At 50.8% G+C, this 26946-nt stretch overlaps 39 non-coding genes across 39 annotated transcripts; 8 read left to right on the top strand and 31 right to left on the bottom strand.

Annotated features, from left to right (window-relative positions):
* Positions 1-549: 549 nt before the first annotated feature.
* On the bottom strand, positions 550-624 carry Trnai-aau (transfer RNA isoleucine (anticodon AAU)). The gene has a single exon. It is a non-coding gene; the product is annotated as a tRNA-Ile (tRNA).
* Positions 625-2949: 2325 nt separating this feature from the next.
* Trnam-cau (transfer RNA methionine (anticodon CAU)) lies at positions 2950-3022 on the bottom strand. The gene has a single exon. It is a non-coding gene; the product is annotated as a tRNA-Met (tRNA).
* Positions 3023-3402: 380 nt separating this feature from the next.
* Trnag-gcc (transfer RNA glycine (anticodon GCC)) lies at positions 3403-3473 on the bottom strand. Its single transcript has one exon. It is a non-coding gene; the product is annotated as a tRNA-Gly (tRNA).
* A 345-nt stretch (positions 3474-3818) lies between these two features.
* On the top strand, positions 3819-3893 carry Trnag-ucc (transfer RNA glycine (anticodon UCC)). Its single transcript has one exon. It is a non-coding gene; the product is annotated as a tRNA-Gly (tRNA).
* Positions 3894-12225: 8332 nt separating this feature from the next.
* On the bottom strand, positions 12226-12297 carry Trnae-uuc (transfer RNA glutamic acid (anticodon UUC)). The gene has a single exon. It is a non-coding gene; the product is annotated as a tRNA-Glu (tRNA).
* Positions 12298-12578: 281 nt separating this feature from the next.
* Positions 12579-12651, bottom strand: Trnam-cau (transfer RNA methionine (anticodon CAU)). The gene has a single exon. It is a non-coding gene; the product is annotated as a tRNA-Met (tRNA).
* Positions 12652-12944: 293 nt separating this feature from the next.
* Positions 12945-13015, bottom strand: Trnag-gcc (transfer RNA glycine (anticodon GCC)). Its single transcript has one exon. It is a non-coding gene; the product is annotated as a tRNA-Gly (tRNA).
* A 341-nt stretch (positions 13016-13356) lies between these two features.
* Trnag-ucc (transfer RNA glycine (anticodon UCC)) lies at positions 13357-13428 on the top strand. Its single transcript has one exon. It is a non-coding gene; the product is annotated as a tRNA-Gly (tRNA).
* Positions 13429-14014: 586 nt separating this feature from the next.
* Positions 14015-14088, bottom strand: Trnai-aau (transfer RNA isoleucine (anticodon AAU)). Its single transcript has one exon. It is a non-coding gene; the product is annotated as a tRNA-Ile (tRNA).
* A 198-nt stretch (positions 14089-14286) lies between these two features.
* Trnae-uuc (transfer RNA glutamic acid (anticodon UUC)) lies at positions 14287-14358 on the bottom strand. The gene has a single exon. It is a non-coding gene; the product is annotated as a tRNA-Glu (tRNA).
* Positions 14359-14639: 281 nt separating this feature from the next.
* Positions 14640-14712, bottom strand: Trnam-cau (transfer RNA methionine (anticodon CAU)). The gene has a single exon. It is a non-coding gene; the product is annotated as a tRNA-Met (tRNA).
* A 293-nt stretch (positions 14713-15005) lies between these two features.
* On the bottom strand, positions 15006-15076 carry Trnag-gcc (transfer RNA glycine (anticodon GCC)). The gene has a single exon. It is a non-coding gene; the product is annotated as a tRNA-Gly (tRNA).
* Positions 15077-15417: 341 nt separating this feature from the next.
* Trnag-ucc (transfer RNA glycine (anticodon UCC)) lies at positions 15418-15489 on the top strand. Its single transcript has one exon. It is a non-coding gene; the product is annotated as a tRNA-Gly (tRNA).
* A 586-nt stretch (positions 15490-16075) lies between these two features.
* On the bottom strand, positions 16076-16149 carry Trnai-aau (transfer RNA isoleucine (anticodon AAU)). The gene has a single exon. It is a non-coding gene; the product is annotated as a tRNA-Ile (tRNA).
* A 198-nt stretch (positions 16150-16347) lies between these two features.
* Trnae-uuc (transfer RNA glutamic acid (anticodon UUC)) lies at positions 16348-16419 on the bottom strand. The gene has a single exon. It is a non-coding gene; the product is annotated as a tRNA-Glu (tRNA).
* A 281-nt stretch (positions 16420-16700) lies between these two features.
* Trnam-cau (transfer RNA methionine (anticodon CAU)) lies at positions 16701-16773 on the bottom strand. The gene has a single exon. It is a non-coding gene; the product is annotated as a tRNA-Met (tRNA).
* A 293-nt stretch (positions 16774-17066) lies between these two features.
* On the bottom strand, positions 17067-17137 carry Trnag-gcc (transfer RNA glycine (anticodon GCC)). Its single transcript has one exon. It is a non-coding gene; the product is annotated as a tRNA-Gly (tRNA).
* Positions 17138-17478: 341 nt separating this feature from the next.
* On the top strand, positions 17479-17550 carry Trnag-ucc (transfer RNA glycine (anticodon UCC)). Its single transcript has one exon. It is a non-coding gene; the product is annotated as a tRNA-Gly (tRNA).
* Positions 17551-18136: 586 nt separating this feature from the next.
* On the bottom strand, positions 18137-18210 carry Trnai-aau (transfer RNA isoleucine (anticodon AAU)). Its single transcript has one exon. It is a non-coding gene; the product is annotated as a tRNA-Ile (tRNA).
* A 198-nt stretch (positions 18211-18408) lies between these two features.
* Positions 18409-18480, bottom strand: Trnae-uuc (transfer RNA glutamic acid (anticodon UUC)). Its single transcript has one exon. It is a non-coding gene; the product is annotated as a tRNA-Glu (tRNA).
* A 644-nt stretch (positions 18481-19124) lies between these two features.
* On the bottom strand, positions 19125-19195 carry Trnag-gcc (transfer RNA glycine (anticodon GCC)). Its single transcript has one exon. It is a non-coding gene; the product is annotated as a tRNA-Gly (tRNA).
* Positions 19196-19536: 341 nt separating this feature from the next.
* Positions 19537-19608, top strand: Trnag-ucc (transfer RNA glycine (anticodon UCC)). Its single transcript has one exon. It is a non-coding gene; the product is annotated as a tRNA-Gly (tRNA).
* Positions 19609-20194: 586 nt separating this feature from the next.
* Positions 20195-20268, bottom strand: Trnai-aau (transfer RNA isoleucine (anticodon AAU)). Its single transcript has one exon. It is a non-coding gene; the product is annotated as a tRNA-Ile (tRNA).
* A 198-nt stretch (positions 20269-20466) lies between these two features.
* On the bottom strand, positions 20467-20538 carry Trnae-uuc (transfer RNA glutamic acid (anticodon UUC)). The gene has a single exon. It is a non-coding gene; the product is annotated as a tRNA-Glu (tRNA).
* Positions 20539-20819: 281 nt separating this feature from the next.
* Trnam-cau (transfer RNA methionine (anticodon CAU)) lies at positions 20820-20892 on the bottom strand. Its single transcript has one exon. It is a non-coding gene; the product is annotated as a tRNA-Met (tRNA).
* A 293-nt stretch (positions 20893-21185) lies between these two features.
* On the bottom strand, positions 21186-21256 carry Trnag-gcc (transfer RNA glycine (anticodon GCC)). Its single transcript has one exon. It is a non-coding gene; the product is annotated as a tRNA-Gly (tRNA).
* Positions 21257-21597: 341 nt separating this feature from the next.
* On the top strand, positions 21598-21669 carry Trnag-ucc (transfer RNA glycine (anticodon UCC)). Its single transcript has one exon. It is a non-coding gene; the product is annotated as a tRNA-Gly (tRNA).
* Positions 21670-22255: 586 nt separating this feature from the next.
* On the bottom strand, positions 22256-22329 carry Trnai-aau (transfer RNA isoleucine (anticodon AAU)). The gene has a single exon. It is a non-coding gene; the product is annotated as a tRNA-Ile (tRNA).
* A 198-nt stretch (positions 22330-22527) lies between these two features.
* Positions 22528-22599, bottom strand: Trnae-uuc (transfer RNA glutamic acid (anticodon UUC)). Its single transcript has one exon. It is a non-coding gene; the product is annotated as a tRNA-Glu (tRNA).
* Positions 22600-22880: 281 nt separating this feature from the next.
* On the bottom strand, positions 22881-22953 carry Trnam-cau (transfer RNA methionine (anticodon CAU)). The gene has a single exon. It is a non-coding gene; the product is annotated as a tRNA-Met (tRNA).
* A 293-nt stretch (positions 22954-23246) lies between these two features.
* Trnag-gcc (transfer RNA glycine (anticodon GCC)) lies at positions 23247-23317 on the bottom strand. Its single transcript has one exon. It is a non-coding gene; the product is annotated as a tRNA-Gly (tRNA).
* A 341-nt stretch (positions 23318-23658) lies between these two features.
* Positions 23659-23730, top strand: Trnag-ucc (transfer RNA glycine (anticodon UCC)). The gene has a single exon. It is a non-coding gene; the product is annotated as a tRNA-Gly (tRNA).
* Positions 23731-24316: 586 nt separating this feature from the next.
* Positions 24317-24390, bottom strand: Trnai-aau (transfer RNA isoleucine (anticodon AAU)). The gene has a single exon. It is a non-coding gene; the product is annotated as a tRNA-Ile (tRNA).
* Positions 24391-24588: 198 nt separating this feature from the next.
* Positions 24589-24660, bottom strand: Trnae-uuc (transfer RNA glutamic acid (anticodon UUC)). Its single transcript has one exon. It is a non-coding gene; the product is annotated as a tRNA-Glu (tRNA).
* Positions 24661-24941: 281 nt separating this feature from the next.
* Positions 24942-25014, bottom strand: Trnam-cau (transfer RNA methionine (anticodon CAU)). The gene has a single exon. It is a non-coding gene; the product is annotated as a tRNA-Met (tRNA).
* Positions 25015-25307: 293 nt separating this feature from the next.
* Trnag-gcc (transfer RNA glycine (anticodon GCC)) lies at positions 25308-25378 on the bottom strand. Its single transcript has one exon. It is a non-coding gene; the product is annotated as a tRNA-Gly (tRNA).
* Positions 25379-25719: 341 nt separating this feature from the next.
* Positions 25720-25791, top strand: Trnag-ucc (transfer RNA glycine (anticodon UCC)). Its single transcript has one exon. It is a non-coding gene; the product is annotated as a tRNA-Gly (tRNA).
* A 586-nt stretch (positions 25792-26377) lies between these two features.
* Positions 26378-26451, bottom strand: Trnai-aau (transfer RNA isoleucine (anticodon AAU)). The gene has a single exon. It is a non-coding gene; the product is annotated as a tRNA-Ile (tRNA).
* A 198-nt stretch (positions 26452-26649) lies between these two features.
* Positions 26650-26721, bottom strand: Trnae-uuc (transfer RNA glutamic acid (anticodon UUC)). Its single transcript has one exon. It is a non-coding gene; the product is annotated as a tRNA-Glu (tRNA).
* Positions 26722-26946: the final 225 nt, after the last annotated feature.

The following is a 26946-nucleotide window of genomic DNA, read 5'->3' as shown; positions in this document are numbered from 1 at the left end:
AAATTATTGTTTTTTCGCCCTCTTACTCGCTGCATACCAGCCCTTAGTGTGTCTCGACTTGTCTCGACTTTGCTCAGCTGACGCGAGAGCTGACGCTCTCAAATCGGCCTATATCAAAACGACAAGCACGAGAAACGACTGAGAGAGGCTAAGGAGAAGCGAGGCGATGGACACACAGCACGCCCCCTTCATTTCACGGTGGCGTCTCCCTGACCGAATCGGGCTGTAGCTCCGAAAACAAAGGAGAAACAAAAATAGGAAGTAAAACTGCCAATAGTGCCCTGTGTTCCCATGCGCTCACCCGCGCAAGTACTGACAAGGGCCAAAGTTGTTACGCATCGGCAATCGGACATTTTCTTTTATTTTCTCTTTATCGGTTGAGAACCAGTGTATTCAAGATATTATGGCCATTGCCGAGTGAATGCTGTAGTGCTTCCCGACGAGTCGGGTTCGGATCCTCTGTCAACTTCCACGCAGGGTGATGATCTTTTGCTCATCACACTCGCCAGCTGAAATCGGCGCTGCCTTTTCGCAGTAGTAAAAGAGTAGTGGCCCGTGGGGGGGCTCGAACCCACGACCTTCGCGTTATTAGCACGACGCTCTAACCAACTGAGCTAACGGGCCTCGGCAGATGCAGTTGCTCAGCCCTACGCTGGAAACAGGTGGCATGAAGCCATACACCATTTCTATGGTCGTCGTGTGTCTGCTTCCCTAGTCTATATTCTGCTGACGGTCACGAAACAGTAGCTATATTGCGAGCAGGACGGGAAACGGCCGCTCGGACAGCTCAAACTTGTCACGATTCGTGTGGAAAAAATTCCGTTCCGGTACCGGGAATCGAACCCGGGCCTCCTGGGTGAAAGCCAGGTATCCTAGCCACTTTTTTTTTTTTTTTTTTTAATAGGTTAATGGTGGGGGCTCCCTCCAGAATTCTAAAACAAAGACTAAGACAGAACCTTCATTTTAAGCGCTGGTGAAGTTAAAAATGCTTTTAAAGACGGGGTTCTCTCCGCTAGTGTCGCTGTCGTCGCTGTCATCTTCTCTCTGGATTGTCCTTCTTGCGTCCTCTTTATCTGCATACCTAGCTTCCTCGAGCCTGTTGGCTTCTTTCTCAACCAGAGATGTTTTCCCTACACCTATCATGTCAGAGGGGCTGGTAGTCAAGACATTGACGACACTCCTTCCGTAATTCTGGAGTGCATCTACTTGAGCTCTTCTGTCTTTAACCCAGACGGCCTCTAGTGCACTCTGATTATTTTCTGAAGAATATACTAATGCATTGACGATGACGCTGGCTAGCACTACGTTGGCAATTGGTCTGAGTTCAGAAAAATAGCCATCATCGATGACCCTGGCCCAGGGAGCTGATCTTTGAGGCTGAGTTCTCCTTTCGTATTGGTGCATATAACGAGAGATGTTGGTCCATGATTGTTTTGTCTTGTCCCAGAGGGTTAACTCACACAGGTCATACCACCCAACATTTAAGATACTACAAAGTTCACTCACCATGTGTATCATTTGCATTCCGTTGTATGCTGTATGAGTTAATACTGATGCCGCAAAGATGGCGGCAGATCCCGAATCAGTGGATGACGCGTAATGCATCCATTGTTTTACAATTTTGCAAAAGACGGTAATTACTCTTGGATCATTTTTATTCAAGTAATCGGTGGCTTCCTGTATGGCTGCTGAGCAGGGTGGAGCATACTCGATGTTTTGTAACCTGAGTAGATTTAGAATATTCGTACGGTATTGTTTCTTCAAGAAGGCGGCACTCAACTGATTTGTATCTTTAACAAGGCCTCTCATAAGTGTCATGGCTACATAGCCGGCAACTCGTCTTAGTATGATGACCCCAGTGCTTTGTGCACTGGTTGCAGGGACTTTCTCTAAGATCTTTCGGACACCATCTAGAAAAGCCTGAAGACTATTGTCGGAGTATGAAAACAATAAATCTTTGTTAATATTCGGTGGGGGCTCCGCTGGACTTGAAGGATCTGATGCCATAACCCCCGAAGCTCCAGCCTCTGATTCGGAAGATAAAGCAATAGTTGGGATGGACCCTGTTTTCTCAACCAACTTGATCTCCGTTGGAGAAGGGGGAGCCTATGAGTCTTCTAACTCTTGTGTGTCATCCATTTCCCCTGGGTCTAAGCGAGGGGAGGTGAGACATGTTAAAAGATTGGTATCTTGACTGTCAGTATAATCACTCTCATCCCATATTACATCCATAGCCGTGGAGCAAGCCGATCCAGGCATTTGACCGATGGCTGCGAGAATGATGTCTGATACTTCAAATCCTCTTTGCCGCTCTCCTTTGCAATAAAAGTTGAAGAATCTAATTAAAACTTGTTTCTGAACAGAACAGGTTCGAAGAGAGCTTGGGAAATTCCGTTGTTTGGCTATCTCCTTGCACTTATCATCGTTCCATCCTTCCTTTTTGGCGAATGTGGACCTGGATATCGTAGGGTTGGTTTCATCTCTGATAGTGGCGAAGGATTCTAAGAGTTGATTTAATTCTTGCCTAGTTTCCTTCTCATCTGATGAGTGTGCCATCGTGGTGTAGTGGTAATCGTCGGTATAGACTCACGTGTGTTATCGGGTTACAAGGATCATGTATTGGATCTTCTAAAGCCACTAGACCACACCGGATGTGGCCGTTCCATTCGACCGTTCGTACGGTCGCTTGTCGCATTTCGTGTCGAGTGCCGCGTCGGCGCCCCTCTCTCTTTGCGAGCATCTTTGCACATGCTGACTGGCAAGGCGCGCACCTCAAACGTCGCAGAGCAATGCTTTTCGCTTCATGCTCTGCTGGGAGAAGAGGAAAAGGGAAGCTGTAAGTAGCAATAACAGCAAGTAAACATTTTCCCGCTGAAGCGTTGAAGATAACAAACAAGAAATACGTTGGCGCCCTAGCAACGGCACCACCATCAGTCACAGAAAATTAAATGCCCCGGGTGAGGATCGAACTCACGACCTTAAGATTATGAGACTTACGCGCTGCCTACTGCGCTACCGAGGCACGGGTGAACCGCTTGTCCTGGAAACTGGGTAAATACCGTACCCAATATTAGACGTAGAGACACTGTACTTCCTGGATAACGTGTTCTGTTGCTACACGTGCACTGCCGGCCCAGTTGATTGCGGTGTTGCTGCAGCTGTTGCAACGATAGGCAGCACTCCTTGTCGTTAAAGTTCAGTGCCTCGGAGGCACCCGGACACAGCAACTTGTGAGGCCAGGCCGACGCTAGTCTGTAGAACATGATGCGAGCGTCCTAGTGGGGACCCGCGAGTGCTGCGTTCTCGGTTCTTCTCAAGGGAATCCAGCTATACATTCTTGTGGATCGTGCATCTCAAGCGCGCAAGCCACGCGGCAGCATTATCGCGGGAAAAGCAAAATGATGCATCGGCCGGGAATCGAACCCGGGCCGCCCGCGTGGCAGGCGAGCATTCTACCACTGAACCCCCGATGCTCGGGCCAGCGGCAACTTCACGCTGCTTCCCGAGCAGATGTCTCAAGGGAAAGTGGGACTGCCGTCAAGCGGCGTAGCATTCTGTGGAGGAGATGCTGCCGACGCTGAATCCTGCACTGCACTGCACTGCTTAAAAATGCCGCCAGAACGCGGTCCTCTGCGTACTCTTGCGTCGCCGGCGCCGACTCTTGCCAAAGGATGCGAAATGTGCGCGGATACGCTGTCCCAATGCGTCTGGATGTGCTCCCCTAGCCTGCCTCGAAATGCGCCTGCCGGTACGATCATCTTCGGCCGCTGCCGACACGCGGGAAGCCGACACAGCGCGGAGGCGGGGCGCTCGCTTGTGCGGTGGTGGTGTAATGGTCAGCATAGTTGCCTTCCAAGCAGTTGATCCGGGTTCGATTCCCGGCCACCGAAGCAGGCTTTTAATTAGGCGTATGAGTACTTTTGCCACGCGCTCTTAAATTATTGTTTTTTCGCCCTCTTACTCGCTGCATACCAGCCCTTAGTGTGTCTCGACTTGTCTCGACTTTGCTCAGCTGACGCGAGAGCTGACGCTCTCAAATCGGCCTATATCAAAACGACAAGCACGAGAAACGACTGAGAGAGGCTAAGGAGAAGCGAGGCGATGGACACACAGCACGCCCCCTTCATTTCACGGTGGCGTCTCCCTGACCGAATCGGGCTGTAGCTCCGAAAACAAAGGAGAAACAAAAATAGGAAGTAAAACTGCCAATAGTGCCCTGTGTTCCCATGCGCTCACCCGCGCAAGTACTGACAAGGGCCAAAGTTGTTACGCATCGGCAATCGGACATTTTCTTTTATTTTCTCTTTATCGGTTGAGAACCAGTGTATTCAAGATATTATGGCCATTGCCGAGTGAATGCTGTAGTGCTTCCCGACGAGTCGGGTTCGGATCCTCTGTCAACTTCCACGCAGGGTGATGATCTTTTGGTCATCACACTCGCCAGCTGAAATCGGCGCTGCCTTTTCGCAGTAGTAAAAGAGTAGTGGCCCGTGGGGGGCTCGAACCCACGACCTTCGCGTTATTAGCACGACGCTCTAACCAACTTTTTTTTTTTTTTTTTTTTTTGCTCTACGACTTTTTTTTTTTTTATCACTCCTTTTTTTTGTTTGTTTTGGTCAGACGTTACCATTTTCTTTATTGTTTTCTGTTGGTTTTGTTATTTTCGTATATAATACCCTGTAGTGGCCGTGGTCATTTCTCAATGATCAATAATAGTTTACTGAGTCCTTGTTGGCCATTGACGTCCTTATAGTTTCTGTCGTGTTGTGGTTCGTTGTTATCCTATGCCTGTTTTCTCGAAGACTATATTCAACATGTTGCCGTAGAGGTTTTTATGGTTACTGAATTTTTTGGATTCCCAGTAAGCTGATTCCATGTAGACCATGAAATCAATTGAATTGTCAGATCCATTTCTACCAATGACGTAATGTGTGTAGTGACCCATGAGCCACATGACAGTGTTATTTTTCCGTTCTGGGAAAAATATCTCTTCAGGCTGTAACAGCATTTGTGGCGTATAATTGCGGCCATCACTTCTGGTGAGGAGTGCCATCTTTCTTCTGATCCAAGTCCAATTGTGTACTAGTCCACTGCACGTGAATCTGTGTTGAAGTGTGTCCACTAATCCACACTTAATGCAGTGATGTGTATCACTGAGTCCTATTCGATAAAGTTTTTCATTGGTTGGCACAGTGTCGCTGACGACCTTGTACCAAGTGGAAGCCACGTCTGTTGAATGGATTTTGAGGCTAATATTTTTCCATACAGTACGCCATATGACGTTCGGATATTTGATTTCTATGGTATTTTGTGTATCCGATTTGTGCCATGTATTTAGAATCTCTCTTGTAGTTATATGTGACTTGTACACCGTGCCTGCCTCTAAGTAGCTGACCTCAATATAAAATTCCTTGACATGCGTGAGTTTGTTGTTTAGTCGGCCCACATTCACCGGGGGTTGCAGGGAACCTGGCTGGACAATTGTGAAGAGTCTGGAGGTAATGTTATTTCTGTCCTTATTAATCATAAACAGGGTTCTTTTGACGTAAAGTGCAGATGCTTTTTTGACCAAATTAGTTAGCCCTAAACCGCCCATCATTCTTGCTTTGGTCACACTGTCGAGTCTAACTTTAAAAATGTTGCCTTTCCACAAGTATCTATGGGCATGTCGCATTACCTTTTTCACCTGTAATTTCGGTGCGGGGAATATTTGTGCTACAAAACAGGCTTTAGAAAACATGTAGGTGTTAATTAATTGAACTTTCTGCAATAAATTCGCGGATCGCCAACAAAGTTCGTTGAACGCACCCTGTATTTTGTTCGCCGTGTCCCGCCAATTTACTGCAGCCATCTTCATAGGACAATTGTTTATAGTAATACCTAGTGCTTTGTGGGAATCAACTAGTGTAGCCCATTGGCTGCGTACCCTGTCAAATCCTCTTAGGTTTAAGATTTTACTCTTACGTATGTTCACCTTTGCACCAGAGGCGCGACTATATTGACGTATCGTCTCTTCCAGAATTGTAATGTCACCTCCGTGTCGAAGGACGACGCCCACGTCATCGGCATATGCTTTTGCTGTAAGCGTGACCCCGGATATTGTGACGCCACTTAAGTTGTCTCTGAGTTGCCGTAGCAAAGGCTCAAGTGCAAGAACATACAAAAGCATTGATAATGGGCTCCCTTGTGGAACGCCCCTCTGTATATGAATAGTTTTCGTCGGCTGCCCGTTTACGTAAGCCTTTGCAGTTATGCCGGTCATCATCTGATGGATTACACTAACTGCTCGATCGTCAAAAGCCAGGTGTTTAAATATGAGATCCACGTACCGGTGGCTGACATGATCAAATGCCTTGCAGAAATCGATGAAGTATAGCGCACACCTGATGTCGGTGACTGCGACGATAGAAACAAGGTCCCTGTATTCGGAGATGACTGACATGATTGTCCGGCCCGGGAAGCAGGCTTGATGGCCTTTTATTACTGTTCTGAGAAGTGGTGTGAGTCTCTCCTTAAGTGCTCGGGCAATGGTCTTGTAATCATAGTTCATCAACATTAATGGGCGAAAATTATCGATTTTCTTTCGTCCTGTACTTTTCGGAATCAAGACCAGTTTTCCTTCCTTAAGTTCAGTTGGTAAGTCTCCTCCATGTAAGGTTTCGTTTATTACATCCGTGAATGTGGAACCAATTATATGCCAAAACTTTTGATAAAATTCTTTTGGTAATCCATCTGGACCCGCCGATTTGTTGGAAGGTGACGCCTTTACGAGATTAAATATTTCGTCCTCTGCAAATGCAGCAATCAGACAGTTGTTTTCTTCATTAGTGATCTTTTCCGTTAATAAGTGCAACATTTCAGTACTTGCAGTCTCGTCAGTCGGGTCTTTAGTGTAGAGGTGAGCGAAATGTTGTTGGATTGCGCGCACTATGTCATTTTGGTCTGTAATTACAGTCCCGTCTTCGAGTGTGAGGTCTTCAATAAAACTTCGTCGCCTATTAAGTTGGTGTTTGATCAGGTGAAACATTGAAGTAGTTTCTTCTTGTAGTAGAGACTTTGCCTTTGATTTAAGCTTTAATCCCTCTAACTGCTGTCGTGTGATACTTAGAAGCTTCGCTTTTATTTTGCGAATTTGCTCTAGATGAGTATTAGCTACGTTGTGTTTGTCATGTAGTTCTCGCAATACCGTATAGTAAAATTCGATTGTCTTTTTGCCATCTCTAGTTTTTTGAAAACTGTATGATTTTAAGGTTTGCCTAAGTTTAGGTTTGGCAAACTTGACCCACCATTCGATTTTAGATCCGTATTTATGCACTGATTTCAAACATGCCGTCCATGTGGCTTTGACCCACTCTTCTAGTTCGTCATCATTGAGATGGGCAATGTTAAGCATCCACTGATTACGGTAAAATTTCGTAGGTTGCTTTGCTAAATTGATAGTCACAGAAAACCCACAGTGATCCGAGCAGTATGTCTGGATTACTTCCACGTCCAACACGTTATGACTTAGATTCTCCGACACATACTGCCTATCTATCCGACTGCATGATGTCGAAGTGAAATGCGTGAATTTGACTAGCGTAGGGAATTTGACTTCCCATGCATCTTTGTACTTCATGTTTTTGATTAAGTCATGCAGCTCCTTGGAGTAGTTAAAATGCGGTACCTGGTCTTTCCTGTTAACTACACAATTGAAGTCGCCACCAAGTATTACAGACGCAGGATTTTTCCTCAGCAAGTAGATTATGTCTTCCTTGAAGAATTGAGCTCTCGCAGCTCTGTTGGTGGTACCAGACGGTGCATAAACATTTACAACAGTGACATCAAATATTTGACAACTTAGGCCTCTTCCTGTAACTAGTTTATCCAACAACATCACCGGTATACCTTCACGAGTTAAAATTGCGGTTCCTGTATTTGCGTCCGGTAGGACATTATAAAATATTTGAAAACCGGGCACGGTGAAATCAGTGAATAACACTTCTTGCAACAAAGCAACATCCGCCTCTGTTTCATAGATAAATTGTTTTAACACAACTTTTTTCAAATCGGACGTTATCCTGTTAACGTTAATAGTTAATATTTTATAAGCTTGACTCATCCGAGAAGGTTAATGGTCATGTATGGACGTCAAAGTAGAGTGAGTACAAAATCCGAGATTTACACTTCGCCCAATGTGTACAATGTTTGTAGGGGAAGTAGATCCAGTCGGAAATCCGCTGCTACTTCACTACTGTTTGTGAAGCTGCGGAGGCTGTATGTCTATCTTTGCGAGTGTCTTGATCTACATTGACTGACACTTCAGGATTTCCAACTCCTTTACTGTCAGGTGATTTTTGCCGTTGTGTGCTCCCGTTGCGTTTCGCCTGCGCCCTGCCGACGTTGACGTTTGGCTGCGGCTTCAGGCGGCGCCGCTGTGTGTCTTGCGCGGTTCCGGCTGTATTTGGAATGCCTGTCCCTCGTGCAGGTCCCTCTTGTTTTTGGGCAGCACTGTGGGGGTCATTGAAGTCTTGAACGTGATCACTACTACCGACTTGATCAACAAGTTGCACCTTAGTGCCTTGTTCTACCGTAGGCAAGGAAGTGCCTTCAGTATGTTGAGCACATTCCTGATTCGTAGTTTCGGGTCCCTCTGGAATTGATGCCTGCATGGCTGCCTCGACCGGTTCCATTTCAGCGACTGCATCATTAGCTGATAATGGAACATTGGCATGAGGGTGGCCTGATGATTCCGCCTCCAGTGCAATGGCTGATTCCAGTGCTGGGTCATTACTGGCTTTTTTGCTTTTGCACAGAGTGGGTGTGACCGGAACCTTCCTCATCGGAAGAAATATCGGCTGAGTCCCGAGGACGCTTATTGCCGGAGGCACTACGGTCACTAGCAGCAGGGGCAGATTGCTCCTCTACAATAGGCATTATCATTGCACTGTCGTTCACTAAAGTGGGATCTTGCACGGTATCGGAATTGAGAGAGACAACGGGCTGTTCTCCATTACGTCGCATCAGGACATCACTAAATGTAAGCCGCTGTCGCTGTTGCAAATTGTTTTTTAAAACAAACATGCGACGGGGACAATCCTGCCTCAGGTGACCACTCTCGTTACAAATATGGCACGTGGGAATTTGTCCGGTATAGGTAACTAGCCCCTTGTATCCACTCACCATAATGTGCGACGGGATATTAACCTTTACTTCCATTTCAACGGATCGCACCCCGCTATAACACTGCAGCTTATGATCCCTGGACCACATTTCATTTCTAACAGACCTGACGTCACCGTACTTCGACAAAACCTCCTTCAGGTAGCAATTTTCAACTTCAGGTGGGAGATTGAATACACGGACATTTTTCAACTCTACATCAGCATTTGAAATAGTAACGATACTCACAGTTCCGTTCCGATGGCGAAATTCAATGCGTCCCCCGAATTTCAGCAGCAGTCGCTCCATAATAACAGGATTGTGCAACTTGACGAAGAAACAGTATTGTTCCAAATCGTAATAGGCAGTGTGGACCTGTTCTGTAGTTATCCCGATGACATCGACAATCCATTCGTGGATCTCTAGGGAGCTTGGTTGCAGAGCACGGGTTGACTTATCAAATTCAAATTTCAGGGTATTCTTCCTGGGACACTGACGAGACATATCGCTAATTAACCCTTAACGGGCTAACAGCATCGAACGTGAACACGAAAGACACAACAACACGCAGGCACAGAACAGTAGTACGACACGCGACGGACACAAACACCACTTGTAAACAATCGCTAGCTTGGCGGAGCGGACGGTACCTCCTCACACTAGCGCGTCTCAAGCGCAACTGCGCCAACTGAGCTAACGGGCCTCGGCAGATGCAGTTGCTCAGCCCTACGCTGGAAACAGGTGGCATGAAGCCATACACCATTTCTATGGTCGTCGTGTGTCTGCTTCCCTAGTCTATATTCTGCTGACGGTCACGAAACAGTAGCTATATTGCGAGCAGGACGGGAAACGGCCGCTCGGACAGCTCAAACTTGTCACGATTCGTGTGGAAAAAATTCCGTTCCGGTACCGGGAATCGAACCCGGGCCTCCTGGGTGAAAGCCAGGTATCCTAGCCACTTTTTTTTTTTAATAGGTTAATGGTGGGGGCTCCCTCCAGAATTCTAAAACAAAGACTAAGACAGAACCTCCATTTTAAGCGCTGGTGAAGTTAAAAATGCTTTTAAAGACGGGGTTCTCTCCGCTAGTGTCGCTGTCGTCGCTGTCATCTTCTCTCTGGATTGTCCTTCTTGCGTCCTCTTTATCTGCATACCTAGCTTCCTCGAGCCTGTTGGCTTCTTTCTCAACCAGAGATGTTTTCCCTACACCTATCATGTCAGAGGGGCTGGTAGTCAAGACATTGACGACACTCCTTCCGTAATTCTGGAGTGCATCTACTTGAGCTCTTCTGTCTTTAACCCAGACGGCCTCTAGTGCACCCTGATTATTTTCTGAAGAATATACTAATGCATTGACGATGACGCTGGCTAGCACTACGTTGGCAATTGGTCTGAGTTCAGAAAAATAGCCATCATCGATGACCCTGGCCCAGGGAGCTGATCTTTGAGGCTGAGTTCTCCTTTCGTATTGGTGCATATAACGAGAGATGTTGGTCCATGATTGTTTTGTCTTGTCCCAGAGGGTTAACTCACACAGGTCATACCACCCAACATTTAAGATACTACAAAGTTCACTCACCATGTGTATCATTTGCATTCCGTTGTATGCTGTATGAGTTAATACTGATGCCGCAAAGATGGCGGCAGATCCCGAATCAGTGGATGACGCGTAATGCATCCATTGTTTTACAATTTTGCAAAAGACGGTAATTACTCTTGGATCATTTTTATTCAAGTAATCGGTGGCTTCCTGTATGGCTGCTGAGCAGGGTGGAGCATACTCGATGTTTTGTAACCTGAGTAGATTTAGAATATTCGTACGGTATTGTTTCTTCAAGAAGGCGGCACTCAACTGATTTGTATCTTTAACAAGGCCTCTCATAAGTGTCATGGCTACATAGCCGGCAACTCGTCTTAGTATGATGACCCCAGTGCTTTGTGCACTGGTTGCAGGGACTTTCTCTAAGATCTTTCGGACACCATCTAGAAAAGCCTGAAGACTATTGTCGGAGTATGAAAACAATAAATCTTTGTTAATATTCGGTGGTGGCTCCGCTGGACTTGAAGGATCTGATGCCATAACCCCCGAAACTCCAGCCTCTGATTCGGAAGATAAAGCAATAGTTGGGATGGACCCTGTTTTCTCAACCAACTTGATCTCCGTTGGAGAAGGGGGAGCCTATGAGTCTTCTAACTCTTGTGTGTCATCCATTTCCCCTGGGTCTAAGCGAGGGGAGGTGAGACATGTTAAAAGATTGGTATCTTGACTGTCAGTATAATCACTCTCATCCCATATTACATCCATAGCCGTGGAGCAAGCCGATCCAGGCATTTGACCGATGGCTGCGAGAATGATGTCTGATACTTCAAATCCTCTTTGCCGCTCTCCTTTGCAATAAAAGTTGAAGAATCTAATTAAAACTTGTTTCTGAACAGAACAGGTTCGAAGAGAGCTTGGGAAATTCCGTTGTTTGGCTATCTCCTTGCACTTATCATCGTTCCATCCTTCCTTTTTGGCGAATGTGGACCTGGATATCGTAGGGTTGGTTTCATCTCTGATAGTGGCGAAGGATTCTAAGAGTTGATTTAATTCTTGCCTAGTTTCCTTCTCATCTGATGAGTGTGCCATCGTGGTGTAGTGGTAATCGTCGGTATAGACTCACGTGTGTTATCGGGTTACAAGGATCATGTATTGGATCTTCTAAAGCCACTAGACCACACCGGATGTGGCCGTTCCATTCGACCGTTCGTACGGTCGCTTGTCGCATTTCGTGTCGAGTGCCGCGTCGGCGCCCCTCTCTCTTTGCGAGCATCTTTGCACATGCTGACTGGCAAGGCGCGCACCTCAAACGTCGCAGAGCAATGCTTTTCGCTTCATGCTCTGCTGGGAGAAGAGGAAAAGGGAAGCTGTAAGTAGCAATAACAGCAAGTAAACATTTTCCCGCTGAAGCGTTGAAGATAACAAACAAGCTTCCCTAGTCTATATTCTGCTGACGGTCACGAAACAGTAGCTATATTGCGAGCAGGACGGGAAACGGCCGCTCGGACAGCTCAAACTTGTCACGATTCGTGTGGAAAAAATTCCGTTCCGGTACCGGGAATCGAACCCGGGCCTCCTGGGTGAAAGCCAGGTATCCTAGCCACTAGACCACACCGGATGCGGCCGTTTCATTCGACCGTTCGTACGGTCGCTTGTCGCATTGTCGCTCTCTTTGCGAGCATCTTTGCACATACTGACTGGCAAGGCGCGCACCTCAAACGTCGCAGAGCAATGCTTTTGGCTTCATGCTCTGCTGGGAGAAGAGGAATAGGGAAGCTGTATGTAGCAATAACAGGAAGTAAACATTTTCCCGCTGAAGCGTTGAAACGTTGTGGATAACAAACAAGAAATAAGTTGGCGCCCTAGCAACAGCACCACCTTCAGTCACAGAAAATTAGATGCCCCGGGTGAGGATCGAACTCACGACCTTAAGATTATGAGACTTACGCGCTGCCTACTGCGCTACCGAGGCAGGCGATCGTTAGACCTTCTGGAATCTTGGTAAGTATCGAATACAAGTGGTAGAGAGTCTGCACTCCCTGGCTCATTTTTTCTGTTGCTACACGTGCATTCACGGCGCGGCAGGCAACTTGCGATGCTAGGCCGACGCCAGTATGTACAATAGCACGCAGGAGTCCAAACGAGCAGTCGTCCGCGCTGCATGATTGGTTCTTTCCATACGGAATCCCGCGGTTCATTCTCATGGCTCACGCGGTTCGAGTGCGAAAGACACGCAGCACCCCTACCGGAGAAAAAACAAAATGATGCATCGGCCGGGAATCGAACCCGGGCCGCCTGCGTGGCAGGCGAGCATTCTACCACTGAACCACCGATGCTCGGGCCAGCGGTACCTTCACGCTGCTTCCCGAGCAGATGTCTCAAGGGAAAGTGGGACTGCCGTCAAGCGCCGTAGCATTCTGTGGAGAAGATGCTGCAGACGCTGAATCCTGCACTGCACTGCTTAAAGATGCCGCCAGAACGCGGTCCTCTGCGTACTCTTGCGTCGCCGGCGCCGACTCTTGCCAAAGGATGCGAAATGTGCGCGGATACGCTGTCCGAATGCGTCTGGATGTGCTCCCCTAGCCTGCCTCGAAATGCGCCTGCCGGGTACGATCACCTTCGGCCGCTGCCGACAGGCGGGAAGCCGACTCAGCGCGGTGGCGGGGCGCTCGCTTGTGCGGTCGTGGTGTAATGGTCAGCATAGTTGCCTTCCAAGCAGTTGATCCGGGTTCGATTCCCGGCCACCGCAGCAGGCTTTTAATTTCGCGTATGAGTACTTTTGCCACGCGCTCTTAAACTATTGTTTTTTCGCCCTCTTACTCGCTGCATACCAGCCCTTAGTGTGTCTCGACTTGTCTCGACTTTGCTCAGCTGACGCGAGAGCTGACGCTCTCAAATCGGCCTATATCAAAACGACAAGCACGAGAAACGACTGAGAGAGGTAAGGAGAGGCGAGGCGAGGCGATGGACACACAGCACGCCCCCTTCATTTCACGGTGGCGTCTCCCTGGCCGAATCGGGCTGTAGCTCCGAAAACAAAGGAGAAACAAAAATAGGAAGTAAAACTGCCAATAGTGCCCTGTGTTCCCATGCGCTCACCCGCCCAAGTACTGACAAGGGCCAAAGTTGTTACGCATCGGCAATCGGACATTTTCTTTCATTTTCTCTAACCAGTGTATTCAAGATATTATGGCCATTGCCGAGTGAATGCTGTAGTGCTTCCCGACGAGTCGGGTTCGGATCCTCTGTCAACTTCCACGCAGGGTGATGATCATTTGGTCATCACACTCGCCAGCTGAAATCGGCGCTGCCTTTTCGCAGTAGTAAAAGAGAAGTGGCCCGTGGGGGGATCGAACCCACGACCTTCGCGTTATTAGCACGACGCTCTAACCAACTGAGCTAACGGGCCTCGGCAGATGCAGTTGCTCAGCCCTACGCTGGAATCAGGTGGCATGAAGCCATACACCATTCCTATGGTCGTCGTGTGTCTGCTTCCCTAGTCTATATTCTGCTGACGGTCACGAAACAGTAGCTATATTGCGAGCAGGACGGGAAACGGCCGCTCGGACAGCTCAAACTTGTCACGATTCGTGTGGAAAAAATTCCGTTCCGGTACCGGGAATCGAACCCGGGCCTCCTGGGTGAAAGCCAGGTATCCTAGCCACTAGACCACACCGGATGCGGCCGTTTCATTCGACCGTTCGTACGGTCGCTTGTCGCATTGTCGCTCTCTTTGCGAGCATCTTTGCACATACTGACTGGCAAGGCGCGCACCTCAAACGTCGCAGAGCAATGCTTTTGGCTTCATGCTCTGCTGGGAGAAGAGGAATAGGGAAGCTGTATGTAGCAATAACAGGAAGTAAACATTTTCCCGCTGAAGCGTTGAAACGTTGTGGATAACAAACAAGAAATAAGTTGGCGCCCTAGCAACAGCACCACCTTCAGTCACAGAAAATTAGATGCCCCGGGTGAGGATCGAACTCACGACCTTAAGATTATGAGACTTACGCGCTGCCTACTGCGCTACCGAGGCAGGCGATCGTTAGACCTTCTGGAATCTTGGTAAGTATCGAATACAAGTGGTAGAGAGTCTGCACTCCCTGGCTCATTTTTTCTGTTGCTACACGTGCATTCACGGCGCGGCAGGCAACTTGCGATGCTAGGCCGACGCCAGTATGTACAATAGCACGCAGGAGTCCAAACGAGCAGTCGTCCGCGCTGCATGATTGGTTCTTTCCATACGGAATCCCGCGGTTCATTCTCATGGCTCACGCAGTTCGAGTGCGAAAGACACGCAGCACCCCTACCGGAGAAAAAACAAAATGATGCATCGGCCGGGAATCGAACCCGGGCCGCCCGCGTGGCAGGCGAGCATTCTACCACTGAACCACCGATGCTCGGGCCAGCGGTACCTTCACGCTGCTTCCCGAGCAGATGTCTCAAGGGAAAGTGGGACTGCCGTCAAGCGCCGTAGCATTCTGTGGAGAAGATGCTGCAGACGCTGAATCCTGCACTGCACTGCTTAAAGATGCCGCCAGAACGCGGTCCTCTGCGTACTCTTGCGTCGCCGGCGCCGACTCTTGCCAAAGGATGCGAAATGTGCGCGGATACGCTGTCCGAATGCGTCTGGATGTGCTCCCCTAGCCTGCCTCGAAATGCGCCTGCCGGGTACGATCACCTTCGGCCGCTGCCGACAGGCGGGAAGCCGACTCAGCGCGGTGGCGGGGCGCTCGCTTGTGCGGTCGTGGTGTAATGGTCAGCATAGTTGCCTTCCAAGCAGTTGATCCGGGTTCGATTCCCGGCCACCGCAGCAGGCTTTTAATTTCGCGTATGAGTACTTTTGCCACGCGCTCTTAAACTATTGTTTTTTCGCCCTCTTACTCGCTGCATACCAGCCCTTAGTGTGTCTCGACTTGTCTCGACTTGTCTCAGCTGACGCGAGAGCTGACGCTCTCAAATCGGCCTATATCAAAACGACAAGCACGAGAAACGACTGAGAGAGGTAAGGAGAGGCGAGGCGAGGCGATGGACACACAGCACGCCCCCTTCATTTCACGGTGGCGTCTCCCTGGCCGAATCGGGCTGTAGCTCCGAAAACAAAGGAGAAACAAAAATAGGAAGTAAAACTGCCAATAGTGCCCTGTGTTCCCATGCGCTCACCCGCCCAAGTACTGACAAGGGCCAAAGTTGTTACGCATCGGCAATCGGACATTTTCTTTCATTTTCTCTAACCAGTGTATTCAAGATATTATGGCCATTGCCGAGTGAATGCTGTAGTGCTTCCCGACGAGTCGGGTTCGGATCCTCTGTCAACTTCCACGCAGGGTGATGATCATTTGGTCATCACACTCGCCAGCTGAAATCGGCGCTGCCTTTTCGCAGTAGTAAAAGAGAAGTGGCCCGTGGGGGGATCGAACCCACGACCTTCGCGTTATTAGCACGACGCTCTAACCAACTGAGCTAACGGGCCTCGGCAGATGCAGTTGCTCAGCCCTACGCTGGAATCAGGTGGCATGAAGCCATACACCATTCCTATGGTCGTCGTGTGTCTGCTTCCCTAGTCTATATTCTGCTGACGGTCACGAAACAGTAGCTATATTGCGAGCAGGACGGGAAACGGCCGCTCGGACAGCTCAAACTTGTCACGATTCGTGTGGAAAAAATTCCGTTCCGGTACCGGGAATCGAACCCGGGCCTCCTGGGTGAAAGCCAGGTATCCTAGCCACTAGACCACACCGGATGCGGCCGTTTCATTCGACCGTTCGTACGGTCGCTTGTCGCATTGTCGCTCTCTTTGCGAGCATCTTTGCACATACTGACTGGCAAGGCGCGCACCTCAAACGTCGCAGAGCAATGCTTTTGGCTTCATGCTCTGCTGGGAGAAGAGGAATAGGGAAGCTGTATGTAGCAATAACAGGAAGTAAACATTTTCCCGCTGAAGCGTTGAAACGTTGTGGATAACAAACAAGAAATAAGTTGGCGCCCTAGCAACAGCACCACCTTCAGTCACAGAAAATTAGATGCCCCGGGTGAGGATCGAACTCACGACCTTAAGATTATGAGACTTACGCGCTGCCTACTGCGCTACCGAGGCAGGCGATCGTTAGACCTTCTGGAATCTTGGTAAGTATCGAATACAAGTGGTAGAGAGTCTGCACTCCCTGGCTCATTTTTTCTGTTGCTACACGTGCATTCACGGCGCGGCAGGCAACTTGCGATGCTAGGCCGACGCCAGTATGTACAATAGCACGCAGGAGTCCAAACGAGCAGTCGTCCGCGCTGCATGATTGGTTCTTTCCATACGGAATCCCGCGGTTCATTCTCATGGCTCACGCAGTTCGAGTGCGAAAGACACGCAGCACCCCTACCGGAGAAAAAACAAAATGATGCATCGGCCGGGAATCGAACCCGGGCCGCCCGCGTGGCAGGCGAGCATTCTACCACTGAACCACCGATGCTCGGGCCAGCGGTACCTTCACGCTGCTTCCCGAGCAGATGTCTCAAGGGAAAGTGGGACTGCCGTCAAGCGCCGTAGCATTCTGTGGAGAAGATGCTGCAGACGCTGAATCCTGCACTGCACTGCTTAAAGATGCCGCCAGAACGCGGTCCTCTGCGTACTCTTGCGTCGCCGGCGCCGACTCTTGCCAAAGGATGCGAAATGTGCGCGGATACGCTGTCCGAATGCGTCTGGATGTGCTCCCCTAGCCTGCCTCGAAATGCGCCTGCCGGGTACGATCACCTTCGGCCGCTGCCGACAGGCGGGAAGCCGACTCAGCGCGGTGGCGGGGCGCTCGCTTGTGCGGTCGTGGTGTAATGGTCAGCATAGTTGCCTTCCAAGCAGTTGATCCGGGTTCGATTCCCGGCCACCGCAGCAGGCTTTTAATTTCGCGTATGAGTACTTTTGCCACGCGCTCTTAAACTATTGTTTTTTCGCCCTCTTACTCGCTGCATACCAGCCCTTAGTGTGTCTCGACTTGTCTCGACTTTGCTCAGCTGACGCGAGAGCTGACGCTCTCAAATCGGCCTATATCAAAACGACAAGCACGAGAAACGACTGAGAGAGGTAAGGAGAGGCGAGGCGAGGCGATGGACACACAGCACGCCCCCTTCATTTCACGGTGGCGTCTCCCTGACCGAATCGGGCTGTAGCTCCGAAAACAAAGGAGAAACAAAAATAGGAAGTAAAACTGCCAATAGTGCCCTGTGTTCCCATGCGCTCACCCGCCCAAGTACTGACAAGGGCCAAAGTTGTTACGCATCGGCAATCGGACATTTTCTTTCATGTTCTCTAACCAGTGTATTCAAGATATTATGGCCATTGCCGAGTGAATGCTGTAGTGCTTCCCGACGAGTCGGGTTCGGATCCTCTGTCAACTTCCACGCAGGGTGATGATCATTTGGTCATCACACTCGCCAGCTGAAATCGGCGCTGCCTTTTCGCAGTAGTAAAAGAGAAGTGGCCCGTGGGGGGATCGAACCCACGACCTTCGCGTTATTAGCACGACGCTCTAACCAACTGAGCTAACGGGCCTCGGCAGATGCAGTTGCTCAGCCCTACGCTGGAATCAGGTGGCATGAAGCCATACACCATTCCTATGGTCGTCGTGTGTCTGCTTCCCTAGTCTATATTCTGCTGACGGTCACGAAACAGTAGCTATATTGCGAGCAGGACGGGAAACGGCCGCTCGGACAGCTCAAACTTGTCACGATTCGTGTGGAAAAAATTCCGTTCCGGTACCGTGAATCGAACCCGGGCCTCCTGGGTGAAAGCCAGGTATCCTAGCCACTAGACCACACCGGATGCGGCCGTTTCATTCGACCGTTCGTACGGTCGCTTGTCGCATTGTCGCTCTCTTTGCGAGCATCTTTGCACATACTGACTGGCAAGGCGCGCACCTCAAACGTCGCAGAGCAATGCTTTTGGCTTCATGCTCTGCTGGGAGAAGAGGAATAGGGAAGCTGTATGTAGCAATAACAGGAAGTAAACATTTTCCCGCTGAAGCGTTGAAACGTTGTGGATAACAAACAAGAAATAAGTTGGCGCCCTAGCAACAGCACCACCTTCAGTCACAGAAAATTAGATGCCCCGGGTGATCGAACTCACGACCTTAAGATTATGAGACTTACGCGCTGCCTACTGCGCTACCGAGGCAGGCGATCGTTAGACCTTCTGGAATCTTGGTAAGTATCGAATACAAGTGGTAGAGAGTCTGCACTCCCTGGCTCATTTTTTCTGTTGCTACACGTGCATTCACGGCGCGACAGGCAACTTGCGATGCTAGGCCGACGCCAGTATGTACAATAGCACGCAGGAGTCCAAACGAGCAGTCGTCCGCGCTGCATGATTGGTTCTTTCCATACGGAATCCCGCGGTTCATTCTCATGGCTCACGCAGTTCGAGTGCGAAAGACACGCAGCACCCCTACCGGAGAAAAAACAAAATGATGCATCGGCCGGGAATCGAACCCGGGCCGCCCGCGTGGCAGGCGAGCATTCTACCACTGAACCACCGATGCTCGGGCCAGCGGTACCTTCACGCTGCTTCCCGAGCAGATGTCTCAAGGGAAAGTGGGACTGCCGTCAAGCGCCGTAGCATTCTGTGGAGAAGATGCTGCAGACGCTGAATCCTGCACTGCACTGCTTAAAGATGCCGCCAGAACGCGGTCCTCTGCGTACTCTTGCGTCGCCGGCGCCGACTCTTGCCAAAGGATGCGAAATGTGCGCGGATACGCTGTCCGAATGCGTCTGGATGTGCTCCCCTAGCCTGCCTCGAAATGCGCCTGCCGGGTACGATCACCTTCGGCCGCTGCCGACAGGCGGGAAGCCGACTCAGCGCGGTGGCGGGGCGCTCGCTTGTGCGGTCGTGGTGTAATGGCCAGCATAGTTGCCTTCCAAGCAGTTGATCCGGGTTCGATTCCCGGCCACCGCAGCAGGCTTTTAATTTCGCGTATGAGTACTTTTGCCACGCGCTCTTAAACTATTGTTTTTTCGCCCTCTTACTCGCTGCATACCAGCCCTTAGTGTGTCTCGACTTGTCTCGACTTTGCTCAGCTGACGCGAGAGCTGACGCTCTCAAATCGGCCTATATCAAAACGACAAGCACGAGAAACGACTGAGAGAGGTAAGGAGAGGCGAGGCGAGGCGATGGACACACAGCACGCCCCCTTCATTTCACGGTGGCGTCTCCCTGGCCGAATCGGGCTGTAGCTCCGAAAACAAAGGAGAAACAAAAATAGGAAGTAAAACTGCCAATAGTGCCCTGTGTTCCCATGCGCTCACCCGCCCAAGTACTGACAAGGGCCAAAGTTGTTACGCATCGGCAATCGGACATTTTCTTTCATTTTCTCTAACCAGTGTATTCAAGATATTATGGCCATTGCCGAGTGAATGCTGTAGTGCTTCCCGACGAGTCGGGTTCGGATCCTCTGTCAACTTCCACGCAGGGTGATGATCATTTGGTCATCACACTCGCCAGCTGAAATCGGCGCTGCCTTTTCGCAGTAGTAGAAGAGAAGTGGCCCGTGGGGGGATCGAACCCACGACCTTCGCGTTATTAGCACGACGCTCTAACCAACTGAGCTAACGGGCCTCGGCAGATGCAGTTGCTCAGCCCTACGCTGGAATCAGGTGGCATGAAGCCATACACCATTCCTATGGTCGTCGTGTGTCTGCTTCCCTAGTCTATATTCTGCTGACGGTCACGAAACAGTAGCTATATTGCGAGCAGGACGGGAAACGGCCGCTCGGACAGCTCAAACTTGTCACGATTCGTGTGGAAAAAATTCCGTTCCGGTACCGGGAATCGAACCCGGGCCTCCTGGGTGAAAGCCAGGTATCCTAGCCACTAGACCACACCGGATGCGGCCGTTTCATTCGACCGTTCGTACGGTCGCTTGTCGCATTGTCGCTCTCTTTGCGAGCATCTTTGCACATACTGACTGGCAAGGCGCGCACCTCAAACGTCGCAGAGCAATGCTTTTGGCTTCATGCTCTGCTGGGAGAAGAGGAATAGGGAAGCTGTATGTAGCAATAACAGGAAGTAAACATTTTCCCGCTGAAGCGTTGAAACGTTGTGGATAACAAACAAGAAATAAGTTGGCGCCCTAGCAACAGCACCACCTTCAGTCACAGAAAATTAGATGCCCCGGGTGAGGATCGAACTCACGACCTTAAGATTATGAGACTTACGCGCTGCCTACTGCGCTACCGAGGCAGGCGATCGTTAGACCTTCTGGAATCTTGGTAAGTATCGAATACAAGTGGTAGAGAGTCTGCACTCCCTGGCTCATTTTTTCTGTTGCTACACGTGCATTCACGGCGCGGCAGGCAACTTGCGATGCTAGGCCGACGCCAGTATGTACAATAGCACGCAGGAGTCCAAACGAGCAGTCGTCCGCGCTGCATGATTGGTTCTTTCCATACGGAATCCCGCGGTTCATTCTCATGGCTCACGCAGTTCGAGTGCGAAAGACACGCAGCACCCCTACCGGAGAAAAAACAAAATGATGCATCGGCCGGGAATCGAACCCGGGCCGCCCGCGTGGCAGGCGAGCATTCTACCACTGAACCACCGATGCTCGGGCCAGCGGTACCTTCACGCTGCTTCCCGAGCAGATGTCTCAAGGGAAAGTGGGACTGCCGTCAAGCGCCGTAGCATTCTGTGGAGAAGATGCTGCAGACGCTGAATCCTGCACTGCACTGCTTAAAGATGCCGCCAGAACGCGGTCCTCTGCGTACTCTTGCGTCGCCGGCGCCGACTCTTGCCAAAGGATGCGAAATGTGCGCGGATACGCTGTCCGAATGCGTCTGGATGTGCTCCCCTAGCCTGCCTCGAAATGCGCCTGCCGGGTACGATCACCTTCGGCCGCTGCCGACAGGCGGGAAGCCGACTCAGCGCGGTGGCGGGGCGCTCGCTTGTGCGGTCGTGGTGTAATGGTCAGCATAGTTGCCTTCCAAGCAGTTGATCCGGGTTCGATTCCCGGCCACCGCAGCAGGCTTTTAATTTCGCGTATGAGTACTTTTGCCACGCGCTCTTAAACTATTGTTTTTTCGCCCTCTTACTCGCTGCATACCAGCCCTTAGTGTGTCTCGACTTGTCTCGACTTTGCTCAGCTGACGCGAGAGCTGACGCTCTCAAATCGGCCTATATCAAAACGACAAGCACGAGAAACGACTGAGAGAGGTAAGGAGAGGCGAGGCGAGGCGATGGACACACAGCACGCCCCCTTCATTTCACGGTGGCGTCTCCCTGGCCGAATCGGGCTGTAGCTCCGAAAACAAAGGAGAAACAAAAATAGGAAGTAAAACTGCCAATAGTGCCCTGTGTTCCCATGCGCTCACCCGCCCAAGTACTGACAAGGGCCAAAGTTGTTACGCATCGGCAATCGGACATTTTCTTTCATTTTCTCTAACCAGTGTATTCAAGATATTATGGCCATTGCCGAGTGAATGCTGTAGTGCTTCCCGACGAGTCGGGTTCGGATCCTCTGTCAACTTCCACGCAGGGTGATGATCATTTGGTCATCACACTCGCCAGCTGAAATCGGCGCTGCCTTTTCGCAGTAGTAAAAGAGAAGTGGCCCGTGGGGGGATCGAACCCACGACCTTCGCGTTATTAGCACGACGCTCTAACCAACTGAGCTAACGGGCCTCGGCAGATGCAGTTGCTCAGCCCTACGCTGGAATCAGGTGGCATGAAGCCATACACCATTCCTATGGTCGTCGTGTGTCTGCTTCCCTAGTCTATATTCTGCTGACGGTCACGAAACAGTAGCTATATTGCGAGCAGGACGGGAAACGGCCGCTCGGACAGCTCAAACTTGTCACGATTCGTGTGGAAAAAATTCCGTTCCGGTACCGTGAATCGAACCCGGGCCTCCTGGGTGAAAGCCAGGTATCCTAGCCACTAGACCACACCGGATGCGGCCGTTTCATTCGACCGTTCGTACGGTCGCTTGTCGCATTGTCGCTCTCTTTGCGAGCATCTTTGCACATACTGACTGGCAAGGCGCGCACCTCAAACGTCGCAGAGCAATGCTTTTGGCTTCATGCTCTGCTGGGAGAAGAGGAATAGGGAAGCTGTATGTAGCAATAACAGGAAGTAAACATTTTCCCGCTGAAGCGTTGAAACGTTGTGGATAACAAACAAGAAATAAGTTGGCGCCCTAGCAACAGCACCACCTTCAGTCACAGAAAATTAGATGCCCCGGGTGAGGATCGAACTCACGACCTTAAGATTATGAGACTTACGCGCTGCCTACTGCGCTACCGAGGCAGGCGATCGTTAGACCTTCTGGAATCTTGGTAAGTATCGAATACAAGTGGTAGAGAGTCTGCACTCCCTGGCTCATTTTTTCTGTTGCTACACGTGCATTCACGGCGCGGCAAGCAACTTGCGATGCTAGGCCGACGCCAGTATGTACAATAGCACGCAGGAGTCCAAACGAGCAGTCGTCCGCGCTGCATGATTGGTTCTTTCCATACGGAATCCCGCGGTTCATTCTCATGGCTCACGCAGTTCGAGTGCGAAAGACACGCAGCACCCCTACCGGAGAAAAAACAAAATGATGCATCGGCCGGGAATCGAACCCGGGCCGCCCGCGTGGCAGGCGAGCATTCTACCACTGAACCACCGATGCTCGGGCCAGCGGTACCTTCACGCTGCTTTCCGAGCAGATGTCTCAAGGGAAAGTGGGACTGCCGTCAAGCGCCGTAGCATTCTGTGGAGAAGATGCTGCAGACGCTGAATCCTGCACTGCACTGCTTAAAGATGCCGCCAGAACGCGGTCCTCTGCGTACTCTTGCGTCGCCGGCGCCGACTCTTGCCAAAGGATGCGAAATGTGCGCGGATACGCTGTCCGAATGCGTCTGGATGTGCTCCCCTAGCCTGCCTCGAAATGCGCCTGCCGGGTACGATCACCTTCGGCCGCTGCCGACAGGCGGGAAGCCGACTCAGCGCGGTGGCGGGGCGCTCGCTTGTGCGGTCGTGGTGTAATGGTCAGCATAGTTGCCTTCCAAGCAGTTGATCCGGGTTCGATTCCCGGCCACCGCAGCAGGCTTTTAATTTCGCGTATGAGTACTTTTGCCACGCGCTCTTAAACTATTGTTTTTTCGCCCTCTTACTCGCTGCATACCAGCCCTTAGTGTGTCTCGACTTGTCTCGACTTTGCTCAGCTGACGCGAGAGCTGACGCTCTCAAATCGGCCTATATCAAAACGACAAGCACGAGAAACGACTGAGAGAGGTAAGGAGAGGCGAGGCGAGGCGATGGACACACAGCACGCCCCCTTCATTTCACGGTGGCGTCTCCCTGGCCGAATCGGGCTGTAGCTCCGAAAACAAAGGAGAAACAAAAATAGGAAGTAAAACTGCCAATAGTGCCCTGTGTTCCCATGCGCTCACCCGCCCAAGTACTGACAAGGGCCAAAGTTGTTACGCATCGGCAATCGGACATTTTCTTTCATTTTCTCTAACCAGTGTATTCAAGATATTATGGCCATTGCCGAGTGAATGCTGTAGTGCTTCCCGACGAGTCGGGTTCGGATCCTCTGTCAACTTCCACGCAGGGTGATGATCATTTGGTCATCACACTCGCCAGCTGAAATCGGCGCTGCCTTTTCGCAGTAGTAAAAGAGAAGTGGCCCGTGGGGGGATCGAACCCACGACCTTCGCGTTATTAGCACGACGCTCTAACCAACTGAGCTAACGGGCCTCGGCAGATGCAGTTGCTCAGCCCTACGCTGGAATCAGGTGGCATGAAGCCATACACCATTCCTATGGTCGTCGTGTGTCTGCTTCCCTAGTCTATATTCTGCTGACGGTCACGAAACAGTAGCTATATTGCGAGCAGGACGGGAAACGGCCGCTCGGACAGCTCAAACTTGTCACGATTCGTGTGGAAAAAATTCCGTTCCGGTACCGGGAATCGAACCCGGGCCTCCTGGGTGAAAGCCAGGTATCCTAGCCACTAGACCACACCGGATGCGGCCGTTTCATTCGACCGTTCGTACGGTCGCTTGTCGCATTGTCGCTCTCTTTGCGAGCATCTTTGCACATACTGACTGGCAAGGCGCGCACCTCAAACGTCGCAGAGCAATGCTTTTGGCTTCATGCTCTGCTGGGAGAAGAGGAATAGGGAAGCTGTATGTAGCAATAACAGGAAGTAAACATTTTCCCGCTGAAGCGTTGAAACGTTGTGGATAACAAACAAGAAATAAGTTGGCGCCCTAGCAACAGCACCACCTTCAGTCACAGAAAATTAGATGCCCCGGGTGAGGATCGAACTCACGACCTTAAGATTATGAGACTTACGCGCTGCCTACTGCGCTACCGAGGCAGGCGATCGTTAGACCTTCTGGAATCTTGGTAAGTATCGAATACAAGTGGTAGAGAGTCTGCACTCCCTGGCTCATTTTTTCTGTTGCTACACGTGCATTCACGGCGCGGCAAGCAACTTGCGATGCTAGGCCGACGCCAGTATGTACAATAGCACGCAGGAGTCCAAACGAGCAGTCGTCCGCGCTGCATGATTGGTTCTTTCCATACGGAATCCCGCGGTTCATTCTCATGGCTCACGCAGTTCGAGTGCGAAAGACACGCAGCACCCCTACCGGAGAAAAAACAAAATGATGCATCGGCCGGGAATCGAACCCGGGCCGCCCGCGTGGCAGGCGAGCATTCTACCACTGAACCACCGATGCTCGGGCCAGCGGTACCTTCACGCTGCTTTCCGAGCAGATGTCTCAAGGGAAAGTGGGACTGCCGTCAAGCGCCGTAGCATTCTGTGGAGAAGATGCTGCAGACGCTGAATCCTGCACTGCACTGCTTAAAGATGCCGCCAGAACGCGGTCCTCTGCGTACTCTTGCGTCGCCGGCGCCGACTCTTGCCAAAGGATGCGAAATGTGCGCGGATACGCTGTCCGAATGCGTCTGGATGTGCTCCCCTAGCCTGCCTCGAAATGCGCCTGCCGGGTACGATCACCTTCGGCCGCTGCCGACAGGCGGGAAGCCGACTCAGCGCGGTGGCGGGGCGCTCGCTTGTGCGGTCGTGGTGTAATGGTCAGCATAGTTGCCTTCCAAGCAGTTGATCCGGGTTCGATTCCCGGCCACCGCAGCAGGCTTTTAATTTCGCGTATGAGTACTTTTGCCACGCGCTCTTAAACTATTGTTTTTTCGCCCTCTTACTCGCTGCATACCAGCCCTTAGTGTGTCTCGACTTGTCTCGACTTTGCTCAGCTGACGCGAGAGCTGACGCTCTCAAATCGGCCTATATCAAAACGACAAGCACGAGAAACGACTGAGAGAGGTAAGGAGAGGCGAGGCGAGGCGATGGACACACAGCACGCCCCCTTCATTTCACGGTGGCGTCTCCCTGGCCGAATCGGGCTGTAGCTCCGAAAACAAAGGAGAAACAAAAATAGGAAGTAAAACTGCCAATAGTGCCCTGTGTTCCCATGCGCTCACCCGCCCAAGTACTGACAAGGGCCAAAGTTGTTACGCATCGGCAATCGGACATTTTCTTTCATTTTCTCTAACCAGTGTATTCAAGATATTATGGCCATTGCCGAGTGAATGCTGTAGTGCTTCCCGACGAGTCGGGTTCGGATCCTCTGTCAACTTCCACGCAGGGTGATGATCATTTGGTCATCACACTCGCCAGCTGAAATCGGCGCTGCCTTTTCGCAGTAGTAAAAGAGAAGTGGCCCGTGGGGGGATCGAACCCACGACCTTCGCGTTATTAGCACGACGCTCTAACCAACTGAGCTAACGGGCCTCGGCAGATGCAGTTGCTCAGCCCTACGCTGGAATCAGGTGGCATGAAGCCATACACCATTCCTATGGTCGTCGTGTGTCTGCTTCCCTAGTCTATATTCTGCTGACGGTCACGAAACAGTAGCTATATTGCGAGCAGGACGGGAAACGGCCGCTCGGACAGCTCAAACTTGTCACGATTCGTGTGGAAAAAATTCCGTTCCGGTACCGGGAATCGAACCCGGGCCTCCTGGGTGAAAGCCAGGTATCCTAGCCACTAGACCACACCGGATGCGGCCGTTTCATTCGACCGTTCGTACGGTCGCTTGTCGCATTGTCGCTCTCTTTGCGAGCATCTTTGCACATACTGACTGGCAAGGCGCGCACCTCAAACGTCGCAGAGCAATGCTTTTGGCTTCATGCTCTGCTGGGAGAAGAGGAATAGGGAAGCTGTATGTAGCAATAACAGGAAGTAAACATTTTCCCGCTGAAGCGTTGAAACGTTGTGGATAACAAA

The sequence above is a fragment of the Schistocerca serialis genome, chromosome 2 (genome assembly GCF_023864345.2).
Source record: "Schistocerca serialis cubense isolate TAMUIC-IGC-003099 chromosome 2, iqSchSeri2.2, whole genome shotgun sequence".
Taxonomy (NCBI): domain Eukaryota; kingdom Metazoa; phylum Arthropoda; class Insecta; order Orthoptera; family Acrididae; genus Schistocerca; species Schistocerca serialis.
This window is presented reverse-complemented; position numbering and strand designations above follow the sequence as displayed.